The sequence below is a fragment of the Orycteropus afer genome, unplaced genomic scaffold, assembly GCF_000298275.1.
Source record: "Orycteropus afer afer isolate SDZICR_OR568_19922 unplaced genomic scaffold, OryAfe1.0 scaffold00017, whole genome shotgun sequence".
In the NCBI taxonomy this organism is placed as follows: Eukaryota; Metazoa; Chordata; class Mammalia; order Tubulidentata; family Orycteropodidae; genus Orycteropus; species Orycteropus afer.
Window position 1 is genome coordinate 7,827,509 of NW_006921604.1, and position 18,046 is coordinate 7,845,554.

Genomic DNA, 18,046 nt, shown 5'->3' on the forward strand with positions numbered 1-18,046 from the left:
AAAATAAGGCACAGAGTAACCAACTGTCTTCCTCTTGAGAATACTCATTCTAGTCTCTGCTGCTGTGTCCTGCACTGATGGCTGAAACAGACACTTGTTGAATGAATGCCCATTCCCTTCCACCTAGATTTAAAATATCTCCTCCTTCTCACCTTTTATCCAAAGACAATGCAACCCTTGTTCAAGTCACACTGAGTATTTTTGGACTACCACAGCAGATACTTCCCTCTATTTTCTCTAAAATATATTAAATACTGTTGTGTGTTATGAGTTGATTCTGAATCACAGTGACCCCATGTGACAAATTAGAACTGCGTCATAGAGATTCCTAGGCTGTAACCTTTATGGGAGCAGATTATCAGGCCTCTTCTTTCATGGATCAGATGCTGGGTTCGAATAGCTATTGCTGCTGACCTTTTGGTTAGCAGCTAGGAGCTTAACCATTGCGCCACTAGGGCTCTTTCTATTAACCATAGACACTGTCATGTGGTTGAACACTTGGAAGTTCTTTCTTGTTTTATGCGTAGTGCCTAAGGCATTTGACTGCTAACCAGAAGGCTGGAGGTTCAAACCCGCCAGCCACTCCTTGGAAGGAAGATTGGGGCAATCTACTTCCATAGTGATATTGCCTCGGAAACCCAAGGAGGATCGTTATGAGTCAGATCTGACTCGATGGCAGTCCGTTGCGTTGCATATTATTTTATGCAGGATAGTTTTACTTAAAGATAGCCATAGGGTCTGAAGGGGCAGGGATGTTTTCATAGGCTTTTGCAGAAGGACCAGTGTGATGGATTAGGAAAAGCAATAGTTTTAGAGCCACCAGGCCTGGGCCCTGGGGCCAGTTGTGCTCTCACCTATAGTGTATCTTGAGTTAGCCACTTTGCTTTCTGGACCTTAATTTCCTCATTTACAAAATGAGAGAATTGCATCAAGTTTTCCAACTTTTTTTTTAAGCAGCATAAACTTTTTCTCTTCCTCTCTGTTAATGAAATCTTCCAAGAATCCCAAAGATTTCTCCCTTGAATCCTGGCTCTCCAGAGTTAGTTCTTTACTTTCTCTTCTATTAATAAAATGAGGAATTACTATTTACACTCTGGGAATATGAAGATAATTTTAGCAGTTGTAGTAGTCATTGGTTCTTCAAGTATTTCTTCCTCTCCCTCCCACGCATATAGTAAAATGGCAAAAAGGGACTTTTTAAAGGGAATTTGCAGATATGACCTGTCATCTTCTTTCACTGGTAATGGCAGTCTGTCCTGAGGAAATTGACTTAAGAACAGTAGGCCATAGTCATCATTGGTTAATCTCATGTACTTCTCATTGGAAAGGAAAATTGTTCTTCAGTAGTGTCAATTGCACTCAGGCCCAAAGTAGGGTATTTTACAGAAGGTCTCCCATAATTTAGCCCTTTAAGACTGACACCATGAGTAAGCTACTTAACTGACCTGCCTTTTTCAGTGACAGAGAGATCGTGACCAGAGAAAACAGGCCACTGTAGATCCCAACAGCTCAAAATGCTCTTGAGCTAAAATTTGCTTCCCTCTAACTTCCACCCATTGGTCTTGCTTCACTATTATAAATACTCAGGATTAATCTCAGCTCTCTTGTATGTCTCAGTGCTTCACAGAAATGAAAACAAATATATCTTACTTCCTTCAGTTCCTAACCCATATGTTTTCTCAACTGAACATCCTCAGGTCTTCTAGCTGGTCACCTTCTGTTGTCATACCTAGATTACTAAACATCCTTGATTCCCTCCTTTGCATTGGATTGAGGCTGCCATTAAAGTCCACCACTGTGCAAGGGTAGAGCACGATATGCCATATCAGCTGAGAAGACACAGAATTCTTGTCCTTTTCCTGAACACTATGCTTCCATTCATGCAGCTCAAGACCATTGAACCTTTTTAGATAACATAGTATACCACTGAGTTATAATGTTCAGTTTTCTAAAACCTTGAGTGTCTTACACACAAACCTGCTGCCATAGGCAGATGAGTGTATGATCCCTGCTATACAATCATAGTGGCCCCAAAGAACATCTGTAGAGACTGGCTGATACCCTAAGCCATAACCAAATCTATTGCTATGGAGTCAATTCTGACTCATAGCAACCTTGTAGGACAGAATAGAACTGCCCCATAGGGTTTACAAGGCTTTGAATCTTTACGGAAGCAGCTTGTCATGTCTTTCTCCTATGGAGTAGCTGGTGGGTTTGAACTGTGGCCCTTTCATTAGCAACCAAACACTTTAACCACTATACTACCAGTGCTCCTTTCTGATCCCTTAAATCAAAACCAAGCCCTTTGCATGGAGTGATTCTGACTCATAGTGATGCCCTAAACTCATTGCTGCAAGTTGGATCTGACTCACAGCAACCCCTCCTTGGATTTCCAAGGCAGTATCACTATGAAAGTAGATTGCCCAACCTTCCTTCCAAGGAGTGGCTGGTGGGTTTGAACCGCCAGCCTTCTGGTTAGCAGTCAAACGCCTTAAGCACTATCCCACAACAGCCCTTACCTGGCCCAGGAATCTAGAAGGCGATCACAGAAAGAAATAGAATGAAATTAGGCCCTTGCCCAGAAGGACCATAACTGTTCAGAAGAAAGACCACTTGTATGTATGAAACCATGGGAGTGCACAGGCAAGTGCCAAGTCATGTGGACCCAGTCCAATACTGGAGACAGATTTAATAAATATGATGAAAGAATTCAACCATCTATCGTCACCATTTATGTTGTTTTAAAAAGGTATTTTTTGAGAACTGGACCTGGCCACTTCCTTTTGGCTAGTCTATCTTAGTCTGGAAGCTCTGTTGAAACATGTCCATCATGGGTGACCCTGCTGGTATTTGAAATATGTGTGACATAGCTTCCATCATCACAGCAACATGCGAACCACCACAGTATGACAAACCAACAAACGAGTGGTTGTTGGTAAAGATTGGTGTATGCCAATTTGGTCACCATTGAAAGACACCAATTCTTAGCTAATCAGTATGCTATGTTAGGTCTTGGAAACAGAATCTCCCTTTTCACCATCTTTTTCTTGATTAAATTTCCTTCCAAGTGAAGTGTCATTTTTCTGTTCTACAAAGAAGACTTCCATCCAGGAAAGGCGAATTGAACACCTTTCCTGATTTTACACCATTCAGTATCCCCTTGTTCTGTTCAAATGACTGCCTCCTGGTCTATATATAGGTTTCTTATGAGCACAGGTGATACTGCCTCAGAAACCCAAGGAAGGGTCGCTATGAGTCGGGTCCAACTTGATGGCACATAACAACAGCAACAACAACAACAATGAGCACAATTAAGTGTGCTGGAATTCCCATACTTTGCAATGTTATCCATAATTTGTTATGATCCAGATAGTTGAATACCTTGGCATAATCAATAAAACACAGGTAAACATATTTCTAGTATTCTTTACTTTCAGCTAAGATCCATCTGACATAAACAATCATATCCCTTGTTCTACACCCTCTTCTGAATACGGTTTAAATTTCTGGATGTTCCCTCTTGATGTACTGCTACAACCATTTTTGAATTATCTTTAGCAATATTTTACTTGTGTATGATATTAATGATATTGTTCAATAATTTCTGCATTCTGTGGGATCACCTTTCTTTGGAATGGGCACAAATATGGATCTCTTCTAGTTGCTTGGCCAGGTAACTGTCTTCCAGATTTCTTGGCATAAATGAGTGAGCATCTCCAGCACTATATCTGTTGGTTGAAACATAGCGATGGCATTCCGTCAATTCCTGGAACCTTGTTTTTCACCAATTCCTTCAGTATACAGCTTTGACTTCTTCCTTCAGTACTGTTGATTCTTGATCATAGCTACCTCCTGAAATGCATGAACGTTGACCAATTATTTTTGGTACATTGATTCTGTGTATTCTTTCCATTTTCTTTTGATGCTTCCTTCATCATTCAATATTCTGCCCATAGAATCCTTCAACACTGCAATTTGAGGTTTGAGTTTTTTTATTCAGTTCTTTCAGCTTGAGGAATGCTGAGCATGTTCTTCCCTTTTGTTTTTCCAATTCCAGTCTTTGTACATTTATTTCATTATAGTACTTTACTTTGTCCTCTGGAGCTGCCCTTTGAAATTTCCTGTTCAACTCTTTTATTTCATCAGTTCTTACATTTGCTTTAGCTACTCTATGTTCAAGAACAAGTTTCAGATTCTCTTCTGACATCCATTTTGATCTTCTCTCATTTCCTGTCTTCTTATTGACCTTTTGCTTTCTTCATGTAGGATGTCCTAGATATCATGCCAAAATTCGGCTGGCCTTCAGTTACTGGTGTTCAATGCATCAAATCTATTCTTCAAATGGTCTCTAAGTTCAGGTGGGATATATTCAAGGTCATATTTGGCTCTCATGGACTTGTTTTAATTTTCTTCAGCTTCAATTTAAACTTGCATATGAGTAATTGACAATCTGTTCTATAGTTGGCCCCTGGCCTTGTTCTGACTAATAATACTGAGCTTCTTTCTCCATCACCTATTTCCACAGATGCTTATTTTCATTCCTGTGTATTCCATCTGGTGAAGTCTACATCTATCGTCACTATTTATGTTGTTTTAAAAAGGTATTTTTTGAGAACTGGACCTGGCCACTTCCTTTTGGCTAGTCTATCTTAGTCTGGAAGCTCTGTTGAAACATGTCCATCATGGGTGACCCTGCTGGTATTTGAAATATGTGTGGCATAGCTTCCATCATCACAGCAATATGCAAGCCACCACAGTATGACAAACCAGCAGACGAGTGGTTGTTGGTAAAGATTGGTGTATGCCAATTTGGTCACCATTGAAAGACACCCATTCTTAGCTAATCAGTATGCTTTGTTAGGTTTTGGGAACAGAATCTCCCTTTTCACCATCTTTTTCTTGATTAAATTTCCTTCCAAGTCAAGTGTCATTTTTCTGTTCTACAAAGAAGACTTCCATCCAGGAAAGGTGAATTGAACACCTAATTTAGGGCAATAATCATGGCCAAATATGTGTGATTTGATTGACAAGTCTTTACCTGCTCCATTTCAGAAGTGGAGGGTATACTGAACAGCCACTATCTGTCATTTTGGTAGATGGATAGGCATTGGTAAGAGGGGGTGATAGCAGACAGGAAGTTGGGAGGTAAGGACCTAGAGGGGAGAATATTAATAACTCACTGATGCTTAGGAGGGGAAGTGGTGGCAGGCTAAAGATGAGCAGAAAGAGGTACCACATTTTTATGCATATAATGCACACTTTATACATATTTTTTGCAAACCACACAACCTTCTCATGTGTAGTTTTTATGTGTGCCATGTGCATTACATGGTTGTATGCATTATAAATGTGTGAATGTTATATGCAAAAAATACAGTAATAATAAAAATAGCCACCATTCATTGAGTGTTTTCTATGTATAGAACTTTGTCCTAATTACTTTCCATGAAGTAGCTCATTTAATCCTGGTGGCATAGTGCTTAAGGCATTTGACTGCTAACCAGAAGGTTGGTGGTTCAAACCTACCAGCCACTCCTCAGAAGGAAGACTAGGCAATCCACTTCTGTAGAGATACCACCTTGGAAACCCAAGGAGGGGTTTGCTATGAGTCAGAATCAACTCGATGGTGGGGAGTTTGCAGTTTTTTTTTTTTTTTTTTTTTTTGGTCTTATAAGGTATGGGAGCTCTGGTAGCATAGTGCCTAAGGCACTTGACTGCTAACCAGAAGGCTGGCAGTTCAAACCCACTAGCCACTCCTCGGAAGGCAGATCGGGCAATCTACTTCTGTAGTGATACTGCCTCGGAAACCCAAGAAGGGGTCGCTATGAGTCGGGTCTGACTCAACGGCACATAACAACAACAACATGAGGTAAAGATTGCGTGTTGTTGTTAGTTGCTATGAATCAGCTCCAACTCATAGCGACCTTTTGTATAACAGAAGGAGACGTTGCCGGATCTGGTGCCATCTTCATGATTATGTGTGAGTCCATCATTATGGCTGTTATGTAATGCCTTACAACCTACAGGGCTCATCTTCCAGCACTATATCAGACAATATTCTATTACGACCCATAGGGTTTTCATTGGCTAATTTTCAGAAGATCACCAGACCTTTCTTTCTAGTCTCTGTTAGTCTGGAAGCTCTGCTGAAACCTGTCCACTGTGGGTGACTGGTATTAGAAATACCAGTGGCATAGCTCCCAGCATCAAAGCAACATGCAAGCTACCACAGTATGACAAACTGACAGACAGAAATGCTGCTAATAACCCCTTTTCCCAGATGAAGAATCTGAAGCTAAAGAGAAATTAAATTAAGTAAATTACATCAAGCTGTTCAAGTAAAGTGGTAAAGTAGAAGTTTGAACCATGGCAGTCTAGCCCCCAGAGTATATGCTCCTAATTACCATAAAATATGTGCCTTGGATGATTACAGTGACCTGTCTTAATGCTACTAAAATGGTAACATGTATCATGTTGGTTACTGGTTTCCATTGCTTGTCATCTGAAGTAAGGTATTGCTCACTCAACAAATACTTATGATGCTGCCATTGCCTGGTCTAATACTTTGTGCTGAGAACATTTAGATGAGTCACATTTGTCACTATCCTCAGGGAGGTGGCAATCCCCATAAGGTCACAAGAAAGAGAATCATAAGAACACATAATTATAATGCAGTGTGGCAAATGATGATTCAGTGCATGTTGCTACAGAGTTCTCAGGACTCTCAGAAAATGGAGTGGCTAATTCTAAGACAAGGAGTTTGGGGTGGCTTCAGGGGAGATGAATATTTAAGCTACGTTGAAGCTTGAATGTTTAATCAGATGTATGTGGAGTGGAAAGGATTTCAAAGCAGAGAGAACAAGTGTTCAAGAACAGCGAGATAGGATAGTGCATAGAGATCAGGGAATTAATGCAGCTAGAAAGATAGGAGTAGTAAAGACCAAAGGTAATCCTGAATATGTTTTTCAGACCACTGTTCCTTTGAGTTCTGTGGTCAAATATGTGTGGGCACCATTGTATCTTATTATCTTTTTTGGAGATTCATAATACATGTGAGCATATTAAAGGCTTTGAGAAGTACTGCAGAAAACCAACCTGTTTAACTCTTTCAACAAGAATTTACCATACTTTATTGTCCACGGAATCATTTTTCATCCACCAAAGAACACTGTTACTCTTCATTTCAAGAATTTCTGTTTTTTTATAGTTTCAATTTTTTTGCTATAGCTCTGTTCATTCATTAATACCATGTTTTGTTTTGTTTTTTAAAAAATCATTGATCATTAGTATACTAATTGCTTTAAAGTCTCTCTCTCTCTTTTCAAAGACTTATTTTAACATCTGGTCCATCTTGGATTTGTTTCTATTGACTGCTTTAAAAAGAATTACTATGAATCATGTTATCTTGTTTCTTCGTGTATCTAGTTTTTTTTTTTTTTTTATTGTTTACTGGACGTTGTAGTAATACATTTAGAGATCCTGGTTTCTGCTATATTTCTCTGAAGTGTATTGATTATTGTTTTAGCAGGCATTTTAGTTAATGGCTGATCACTATGGGCTTATATAGGCTTAGTTTTATACTTTGTTCATATATGTGGAAAGTTCAAGGTGTTTCCTGAGTCTTTCTAGATTGTAAGACTCAACCTCCAAACTCTTTCTCCTATGTGAACATTGTTGGAAGTTGAGTGAATAATATAAGTTATAATAAATGTAATTAGATCTAAATTTTGTGAGATGGTTCAGAGTAATAAGGAAAGAGAGAGAAAAGATACCCTGGACTGCAAATATATTGGACAAATCTGCATATTTTATTGATTCTTATGAACAAAGACCATCAACTCAAAAGCACTCATTGGTTGCCATACCTCATGATGGGAAATTATCGTTTATCTTTATCTTAGCGAAGTTTCCTAGACTCAAACATCTCCCAATAGAATAATGTTAATAAAAGTTCAAGTAGAAGAAAACATAACAGTGAAGAAAGAAAATGCAGCTCTCTGGGACAATGCATGTCTTCCAGAAGTCCATGTCTTCCAGAAGAACCTATTTCCCCTCTTTTAAAACAGAAACAATGATGTTCATAGGCAAAAATAGCCTTCATTACCTGAAAGGTAGATATGCATAGATTTTCTCTGGAGTATAAAATATGTGTCTAGGGAAGTGTGGTAAGGAGCTCTGGTGGCATAGTGCCTAAGGCATTTGACTGCTAACCAGAAAGTTGGCAGTTCAAACCCACCAGCCACTCCATGGAAGGAAGACTGGGCAATCTACTTCCATAAAGATTTACTGCCTCAGAAACCCAAAGAGGGTTGCTATGAGTCAGAATCAACTTGATGGCAGTGAGTTTGCTTTTTTGTGGAAGACGGTGTGGTACTTAAGGTTATATGTCCACTTGGCTGGACCTGGTTTTGAGTGGCTGGGCAGCTGGATGTAGTTATTCCCCATGATAAGACTAGTAATCAACTCCATGGTGGAATCTACTGCTAGCAGCTGAATGGCTGCATTAGGGATGTGGTCTGTTTCCAGGATATAAGATGGTTTGAGAAAAGTCTTGAGCTTCTTGGCACATTTGGATCCTGCATTTGGCTGAGTCATCAGTGAGTGGCCTGCTATGTTGTCTGCTGATCTTAGGACTGTTTCTAGACTTGAACTAGGGGCCTGCTGTGTTGCTTGATAATCTTTGGACTGTGCCATTTTACTTGTCAGCCTCAGGTTTGTCAGCCTCAGTAGCCAGCAGCTGCCTGTCTTAAGAGATGCCTCCAGCTTCAGTGGGGCGGGAACAAGAGGCAGAGCTAAAGCCCAAGGTTGAGGGGCCTTCACCCATCCCATAGAGCTGGCACTTTGAATTTGGACTTCTAGCCTCCTAAACTCTAAGAGAATAAATCCATGTTTGTTTAAGCCATCATTTATGGTATTTTCTGTTAGAGCTGCACTAGAAAACCAAAACAGGAGGAAAGTCTACTGTGTTTGTGTTGACATAAAATGAGTAAACTACTGTAGAACTGAGGGAGCTCTGGTAGCACAGTGCCTAAGGCACTTGACTGCTAACCAGAAGGCTGGCAGTTCAAACCCACCAGCCACTCCTTGGAAGGAAGGTTGGGCAATCTACTTCCATAGTGATACTGCCTCAGCAACCCAAGGAGGGGTCGCTATGAGTCAGGTCCGACTCGACGGCACACAACAACAACAACAACTGTAGAACTGTGGTAGTTAAGCTGTGTGTCAGCTTGGCTTGGCTTTGAGTTTAAGTGGTGTGGCAGCTGCATATAGTTATCCCCCACGGTGACATTGGATATGATGTAATCAACTCCATGAATTATCTACTGTGAAACATTCATCAGTGAAAGGGGAGTTGCCTTCGGGGTGTGGCCTGTTATATATGGAAGAGCTTTGGGAAAGGGCTCTAGCTTTTGGCACATTTGGATCCTCTATTTGGTCAAGTCTTCATCTCTAGTTCCTGGACTTGAACTAGTGGCCTCCCATGTTGGCTGCTGATCTTAGGACTGTGCCATTTTATCTGCCAATCTACAGTTCATCAGCCTCAGCAGCCAGCAGCTGCCTGAGTTAGGAGAAGCCTCTAGAGACAGTAGGCCTGAAATAAGAGGCAGAGCTGACGCCCAAGGCCAAGGGGCCTTCACCCAGCCCTGAGAGCCATCACTCTGAATTTGGAATTCCAGCATCCTAAATTGTAAAAGAATAAATTCCTTTTTGTCAAAGCTATCCACTTGTAGTATTTCTGTTATAGCAACACTAGAGAATCAAGAAGGAAGGAAGGTTGGGCACTCTATTTCCGTAGTGATACCACCTCAGAAATCCAAGGAGGGGTCGCTATGAGTCAGGTCTGACTCGACGGCACATGACAACAACAGAGAACCAAGAAAAGAACCTTACAGGAAGAGATTGTTGTTGTTGTTGTTGTTATGTGCCATCGAGTCAGACCCAACTCATAGCAACCCCTCTTTGGGTTGCCGAGGCAATATCACTACGGAAGTAGATTGCCTAACCTTCCTTTTGAGGAGTGGCTGCTGGGTTTGAACCACCAGCCTTCTGGTTAGCAGTCAAGTGCCTTAAGCACTATGCTACCAGAGCTGATGAAAATCTGCAAAGATACTTTAATCCCCACCTATGTATCAGAGTCCTTGTAGAGTCAAGAGGCACTCCTTGAAGTAATATGGGGCCAAAGAAGCAAAGGCAATTAAATTAATTTTAATTCTACATAATCACACTGATGCACTCTTTGTATATGACACTTTGCAGAGCTAGAAAAGAGTCGCCACCTGTCTCCTGCCTTTGCCATGTGACATTTCCACTGAACAGTATCATTCTCATTCCTTTGGTCATTGATCTCATTTCAGAGGAAGTAGGGGATAAGGAGTTAGGTTTTAAAGTCATCTCAGAACTCAAAGGCATTAAAAGTGTACAACACATTCTCTGCCCAGAAGCTTTCTCATTATTCATCACAATAAAGAAAAAAGCCAGTTGCCATCTAGTCAATTCTGATTCATGGTGACCCTATGTGTATCAGAACAGAATGAGCTCCATAGAATTTTTAAGGACTGATTTTTTGGAAGTAGATCACCAGGCCTTTTTCCTGAGGCACCTTTGGGTAGACTTGAACCTTCAAACTTTCATTTAGCAGCCAAGCATGTTAACCCTTTGTACTACTTACAAACTTCATAGAAGGCTTTAATGAAGTATGATGAAGAGCTGGGCAGTGCCAAAGGAAGATGGGATCATACCTGTGGGAGGGATAGAGCACTTGCTGTGTGGTCAACACTATTCTAACTTCTATTATGTGAACCCAGCAATCCTCACAACAACTCTATGAGAAGAGCACAAACAGCATCCCTATCTTACACAGGAAGGAATGGGAGAACAAAGGGATTGTAACTTATTCACAGTTAGCTCATACAAGGAAGAATCAAGATTTGAACCCAATCTCACTGCTGAGATCTAAACCCACTCCTCTGCTACCTCTCGTACAGGGTCTGGTGAAACTTTAAAAGAGATGTTTGTTGGAGAAAATCAGAGGCATACTAATGTCCAGCATGGGGAATAGGTTGAATAAATTCTGCTCAATTCGTAAATGGAATGCTGCATGATTATTAAGTACACTGCTGTAGGATTTACTTAATCATATAGGTGATGGTTATGTGCCTTCAAGTTGACTCCAACTCATAGTGACACTATAGGACAGAGTAGAACTGCCCTATAGGGTTTTTTAGGCTGAAACCTTTACAGGAGCAGATTAAGAAGTCTTCTTCCTCAGAGCCACTAGGAGTGTTCAAACTGCCAAACTTTTGGTTAGAAGCTACCTTAGTTCTGTCATGCCACTATAACAGAAACACTGCAAGTGGATGGTTTTAACAAACAGAAATTTATTCTCTTATAGTTTAGGGGACTAGAAGTCTGAATTCAGAGTGCTGGCTCTAGGGTCTGGGTGGAAGCCCCTCAACTCTGGGCCTCAGCTCTTTCCGGCCCGCTGGAGCAAGCTGGAGACTTCTGATTCATGCAGCTGCTGGCTGCTGAAGCTGATGAATCCAAGATCAGCAGGTAAAATGGCAGATTGCTGGCTCACAGGCTGCAAAGGCAACAATTCCAAGAGTAGCAGGCAACATGGCAGGCCACTGGTTCAAGTCCAGGAACTGGAGATGAAGACTGAACCAAATGTAGGATCCTTTCTATATATTCTGGAAGCAGGCCACACCCCAAAGGCAACTCTCCTTTGACTGATTAACTGATCACAGCAGATTCCACCATGGAGGTGATTACAACACATCCAAACTCATCATGGGGAATAACTACATCCAGCTTTCAAGTCACTCAAAATCACAGCCCAGCCAAGTTGACACACAACCTTAACTAACACAACAATCATGTTCTTAATTATTGTGCCACTTGGGCTCCTTTAATCACATAGGAAGATGCTCAAAATGTAAAAACTGTGTGTACACACTAATTTTACACACACACACACATTAAAGGATATAAATAAACAGAAAAAAGATTCAAGAACCACTTATCAAAATGTTAGCATTGGCTGTTTCTGGATATTATAGAACTTTAATATTTCTGCACTTTATTTCTTTTTGAAGTTAACATTTACTAGAAAAAAGGCTAAATAATGGTCTATGCTTGATTGTAAGAACTCATTGATTGTAATCTGCATCAATAATTAACAACTTTTCTGTGAATAAAAACCAAAAAGCCAAACCCACCGCTGTCAAGTCAAGTCCAACTCATAGCAACCCTGTAGGACTACATTAAATACTTTTAAAACACTGACTTCAGCATAGCATACATACATTTACAAACCATGTTTTTTTTTTCCTTTGTCTTGATCATAGCCTGGATGGGTATTCTCCTCACTGCTGTGCTGAAAGCTTCATTCTGCTATTAGTTTCCCATGATGCAACCCCTGTGTGTGCATCTTATTTCCTCCAGGACTGACAATCGTTCTGAGGCATGTCAAAGAACAGCAGTGCTATCGTCAATGTTTCCTTTGTTGTTGTTTTTGTGTACCATCGAGTCGGACCCGATTCATAGCGACCCCTCCTTGGGTTTCTGAGGCAGTATCACTACGGAAGTAGATTGTCCAACCTTCCTTCTGAGAAGTCATTGGTGGGTTTGAACCATCAGCCTTCTGGTTAGCAGTCAAGTGCCTTATTTATCGTTTTGCTTCTTCCTTAAATGAATGGCCTATTGCTGAAAATTAAATAGTTCTCCATAGCATAGTGCCTAAGGCATTTGACTGCTAACCAGAAGCCTGGCAGTTCAAACCCACCAGCCACTTCTCAGAAGGAAGGTTGGGCAATCTACTTCTGTAGTAATACTGCCTTGGAAACCCAAGGAGGGGTCACTATGAGTTGGATACGACTCTATGGCAGTGGATTTTGGTTTCTTGGAACTCAGCTGAAAGCTTTGGACAGTGCTTGAGTTTTATAGGGTACATCAACCTCTCCTACCTTTGACAGCTCTACAGTCTGAGAATCTAGTGCTTTTCATTGTACTGATTAACATGTGAAGGGCAGTGTTTTTGATTTCTTAAAATCCCAATTTATTAATATTTAGTACATAATGTTTTGTTGCACATAGGGTCACTATGAGTTGGAATCGACTTGACAGCCTCTGAGTAGATAACGCATATATGTGCATCAGAGTTATATCCTTTCACTATACCTATTCAGTCTCATGCTGAGGAAATAATCTGAAAACCTGGACAATATGGAGAATAATGCAGCATCAGGATTGGAGAAGACTCATTAACAACCTGCAATTTGCAGACGCCACAACCTTGCTTGCTGAAAGTGAAGAGGACTTGAAGGTGAAGTCTGATGGAGCATGGATGAAGATCTTCAGTATGGATTACACTTCAACATAAAGATATAAAAATCCTCACAACTGGACCAGTGAGCAACATCATGATAAATAGAGAAAAGATTGACAGTGTCAAAGATTTTTTTTTTACTTAGATCCACAATCAACCCCATGGAAGCAGCAGTCAAGAAATCAGATGATGTATTGCAAATTTACTGGGGGGTGGGGAACACCTTGTTAAAGTGCAAAGATGTCACTTTGAAGACTAAAGTGCACCTAACCCAGGCCACGGTATTTTCAATCGCCTCATATGCATCTGAAAGCTGGATATTGAATAAGGATAAATGAAGAAGAATTTTTGCCCTTGAACTGTGGTGTTGGCAAAGAATACTGAAAATACCATGGACTGACAGAAGAATGAAAAAATCTGTCCTGGAAGAAATGCAGCTGGAATTCTCCTTAGAAATAAGAATGGCCAGATTTCATTTCACCTACTTAAGTAATGTTGTCAGAAGAGACCCTGGAGAAGGATATCATGCTTGGTGATTTAGAAGGTCAGTAAGGGTAAGACCCTCAATGAGATGGACTGATACAATGGCTGTAATGATGGGCTCAAGTATAGCAAGGATTGTGAAAATGGCTTAGGACCAGGCAGGGTTTCATTCTGTTGTATATAGGGTCACTATGAGTTGGGTCCTACTCAACAGCACCTAACATATGCTGATAGGCAATTGATGGATTAAAAAAAAAAATCAAACCCATTGTGGTCAAGTTAATTCTAACTCATAGAGACCTTGTAGGACAGAGTAGAACTGTTCCATAGGACTTCCAAGGTTATAATCTTTACCGAAAAAGATTGCCACATCTTTCTCCTGTGGAGTGGCTGGTGGGTTAGAACTGCATACCTTACAGTTAGCAGCCAAGCACTTTAACCACTGTGCCACCAGAGTTCCACAATACATGCATGAAGCAACAACAAAAAAACCAAACTTACTCCACTGAGTTGATTTCTGACTCATAGCAACTCCCACTGGGTTTCCAAGGCTGTAAATCTTACAGAAGCAGACTTCCTTATCTTTCATCCGTGGTTGGTGCGTGTGAACCACTGACCTTTTGGTTAGCAGTCAAATCTCTTAACCACTACACCACCAGAGATCCCTAATCCATACATACGTAGTCTAAAATTCAAATGAATATATGATGAAAAGTAAGTCTCCCTCTTACTGCTGTCCTTTGGACACTTTGCTCTCCTTCCCTTTCTTTTAGATATATTCTAGAATATACATGTGTGTTGACGTACACAAATACACACACAGTACTACCCTTTCTTAATACAAATAGTATACTGTTTGTATTACATTGTATAGTGGAGCTCTGGTAGTGTAGTGCTTAAAGCACTTGACTACTAACCAGAAGGCTGGTGGTTCAAACCCACCAGCCACACCTCGGAAGGAAGGTTGGGCGATCTACTTCTGTAGTGATACCACCTCAGAAACCCAAGGAGGGGTTGCTATGAATCGGGTCTGACTCCATGGCACATAACAACAACAACACATAGTGTATGTACTATAATTGTTCTTTTGAACCTTGATATTTTCACTTGTCAAAATATCTTTGGTCTGATCTGGTATCAGTACATCCAGAGCTACCTCATTCTTTTTAATAGCTGTTTGATATTTCATTAGGGTGTCCCTGGATGGCACAAATGATTTGCACTTGCCTACTAACCTAAAGGTTGGCTGTTTGAACCCACCCAGCAGCACCATGGCTGAAAGAAAGGGCTGATGATCTGTTTCTATAAAGATCACAGCCAAGATAATCTTGTGGAACAGTTCTACTCTATAGCACATAGGGTCATCATGAGTTGGATTTGACTCAGTGGCACAGGTATCTTTGTTTTGTTTTGTTTTTTAGTATTTCATTGCATGGTTGAGCTACAATTTATTTAATCCTATCCCTATTGGTATACATATAAGCATTTCCAATCTTGACTGTTTTAGACAATACTATAATGTGTATCTTTGTACACATGTTATTTCATTTGTGCAAATATATAAAGATAATGATAATGATAATGGAAGTTGAATTGCCAGATCAAAAGGAATAAGCACTTTAAATTTTAATAGACATTGTCCAGTTGGTCTTCACAGAGGTTTTGCCAATCTACATTCTTACCAATAGTGTGTAAGAGTGCCTATTTCTCCAGTTCCAACACAATGTATTGATCTTTAATGATCTGATAGGCAAAAATAGTGTATATATTAGTTTTAATTTGATTTGTCTATTATTTATTATTATGAGTGAATTTGAACATCTCTTCAAATATATAAATACATAAAATTGATTTATATTTCCTTTTCTGTGAACTTCCTGTTCAAATTCTTTGCCCATTTTCTATTGGGTTGCTGGTCTTTTTGTTATATGTAGGACCTGTTTATACATTCTAGAAATGATTGCTTTCTCTATCAAAGGAATTATAAATAACATTTGCTGAGTTTGTCTTTTTAGTTTTCCTAAGGTGGTTTTTGTCATTCAAAGTTTTTTTTTTTTTTTAAATTAAATTTAACAGTCCTTTTTTTTTGGCTTTAGGGTTTTACCCATATTTTAAAAAGCTTTATCTACTTGGTGGCTATAAAAAATTCTTCTGTTTTCTTTTAGTAGTTTTATGTTTACATTAAAATCTATGATCTATTTAGAATTTATTTTTAAATAAGGTCTACTTTTTTTGTTTTTATAAAGGTCTATATCCAAAACTAAAAAACCCAAACTCACTGCCATCCAGGTGATTCCAACTCAGTGACCTTTCCTGGGGTTTCCAAGGCAGTATCACTATGGAAGTAGATTGCCCAACCTTCTTTCCGAGGAGTGGCTGGTGGGTTTGAACCACCAGCCTTTTGGTTAGCTGTCAAATGCCTTAGGCACTATACCACCAGAGTCCCTTCTTTATGATACTGAGTCTTTGGATTCAGAACATGATAGGTCTTTCAGTTTAAGGCTCCTACGAGGAGCAATTTAAGCTTTTCATTACTGAGCTCTTCCTCATATCTTGTTAAGTTTATTTCTGGAGATGGTATATCTATGTTGTTATGTTGTTGTTGTTGTTGTTGTTGTTGTTAGGTGCTGTCAAGTTGGCTCTGACTCACAATGACCCTCACAATACCTGCTACACCTGAGCCCATTGTTTCAGCCACTGTGTCAATCCATCTCATTGAGGGTCTTCCCCTTCCTCGCTGTCCCTCCACTTTACCTCACATGATATCCTTCTCCAGGGAATTGTCCCTTCTACAACATGACAAAGTAGGGAAGATGAAGTTTGGCCATTCTTGCTTCCAAGGAGCATTCTAGCTGCCATTCTTCCAGGACAGATTTATTAATTTCTTTGGCAGTCCATGGTACTTTCAGTATTTTTTACCAGCACCACAACTCAAAAGTATCAACTTTTCTTTGGTCTTCCTTATTCATTGTCCAGCTCTCACGTGCATATAAGGTGAATGAAAATACCGTGGCTTGGGTTCAGAGCACCTTAGTCTTCAAAGAGATGTCTTTGCTCTTCAGCATTATAAAGCAGTCTTTTGCAGCAGATTTTCCCAGTGCAATATGTCATCTGAAGTCTTGACTACTGCTTCCATTGGTATTGATTGTGGAACCAAGTAATATGAAATCCTTGACCACCTCGGTCTTTTCTCCATTTATCGTTATGCTGCTTATTGGTCCAGTTGTGAGGATTTTCGTTTTCTTTATGTTGAGATATAATCCATACTGCAGACTGTAGTCTTTAACCTTCATAAATAAGTGCTTCAAGTCATCCTCACGTTCAGTAAGCAAAGTTGTCTTGTCTGCATATTGCAGGTTTTTAACGAGTCTTCCTCCAATGCTGATGCCACAGTCTTCTTCAGATAGTCCAGCTTCTTGGATTATTTGCTCAGCATACAGATTGAATAAATATGGTGAAAGGATACAACCCTGACTCATTCCCTTCCTGATTTTAAACCATGCAGTAGCCCCTTGTTCTGTCCGAATGACAGCCTCCTGGTCAAGGTACAAGTTCCTTATGAGCACAAGTAAATTTTCTGGAATTCCCATTCTTCTCAATGTTATCCATAATTTGTTATGATCCACACAATCGAATGCTTTTGTGTAGTTAATAAAACACAGGTAAACATCTTTCTGGTATTCTTTGCTTTCAGCCAAAATCCATCTGACATCAGCAATGTTATTTCTCATTCCACATCCTCTTCTGAATCTAGTTTGCATTTCTGGAAGTTCTCAGTCACTATACTCCTGCAACCATTTTTAAATTATCTTCAGCAAGATTTTACTTGCCTGTGATATTAATGATATTGTTTGATAATTTCCACATTCTGTGGGATCACCTTTCTTTGGAATGGATACAAATATAGATCTCTTCCACTCAGTTGGCAAGGTAGCTGTCTTCCAAATTTTTTGGCATAGATGAGTTGAGTGCCTTCAGCACGGCATCCATTTGTTGAAACATCTCAATGCATATTCCATCAATTCCTGGAGACTCATTCTTTGACAGTTCCTTCAGTGCAGCTTTGACTTCTTTCTTCAATAGCATTGGTTCTTGATCATATGCCACCTCCAGAAATGGATGAACACTGACCAATTCTTTTTGGTACAGTGACTTTGTGTATTCCTTCCATCTTCTTTTCATGTTTTCTGCATCATTCAAAATTTTACCCATGGAATCTTTCAATATTGCATCTTT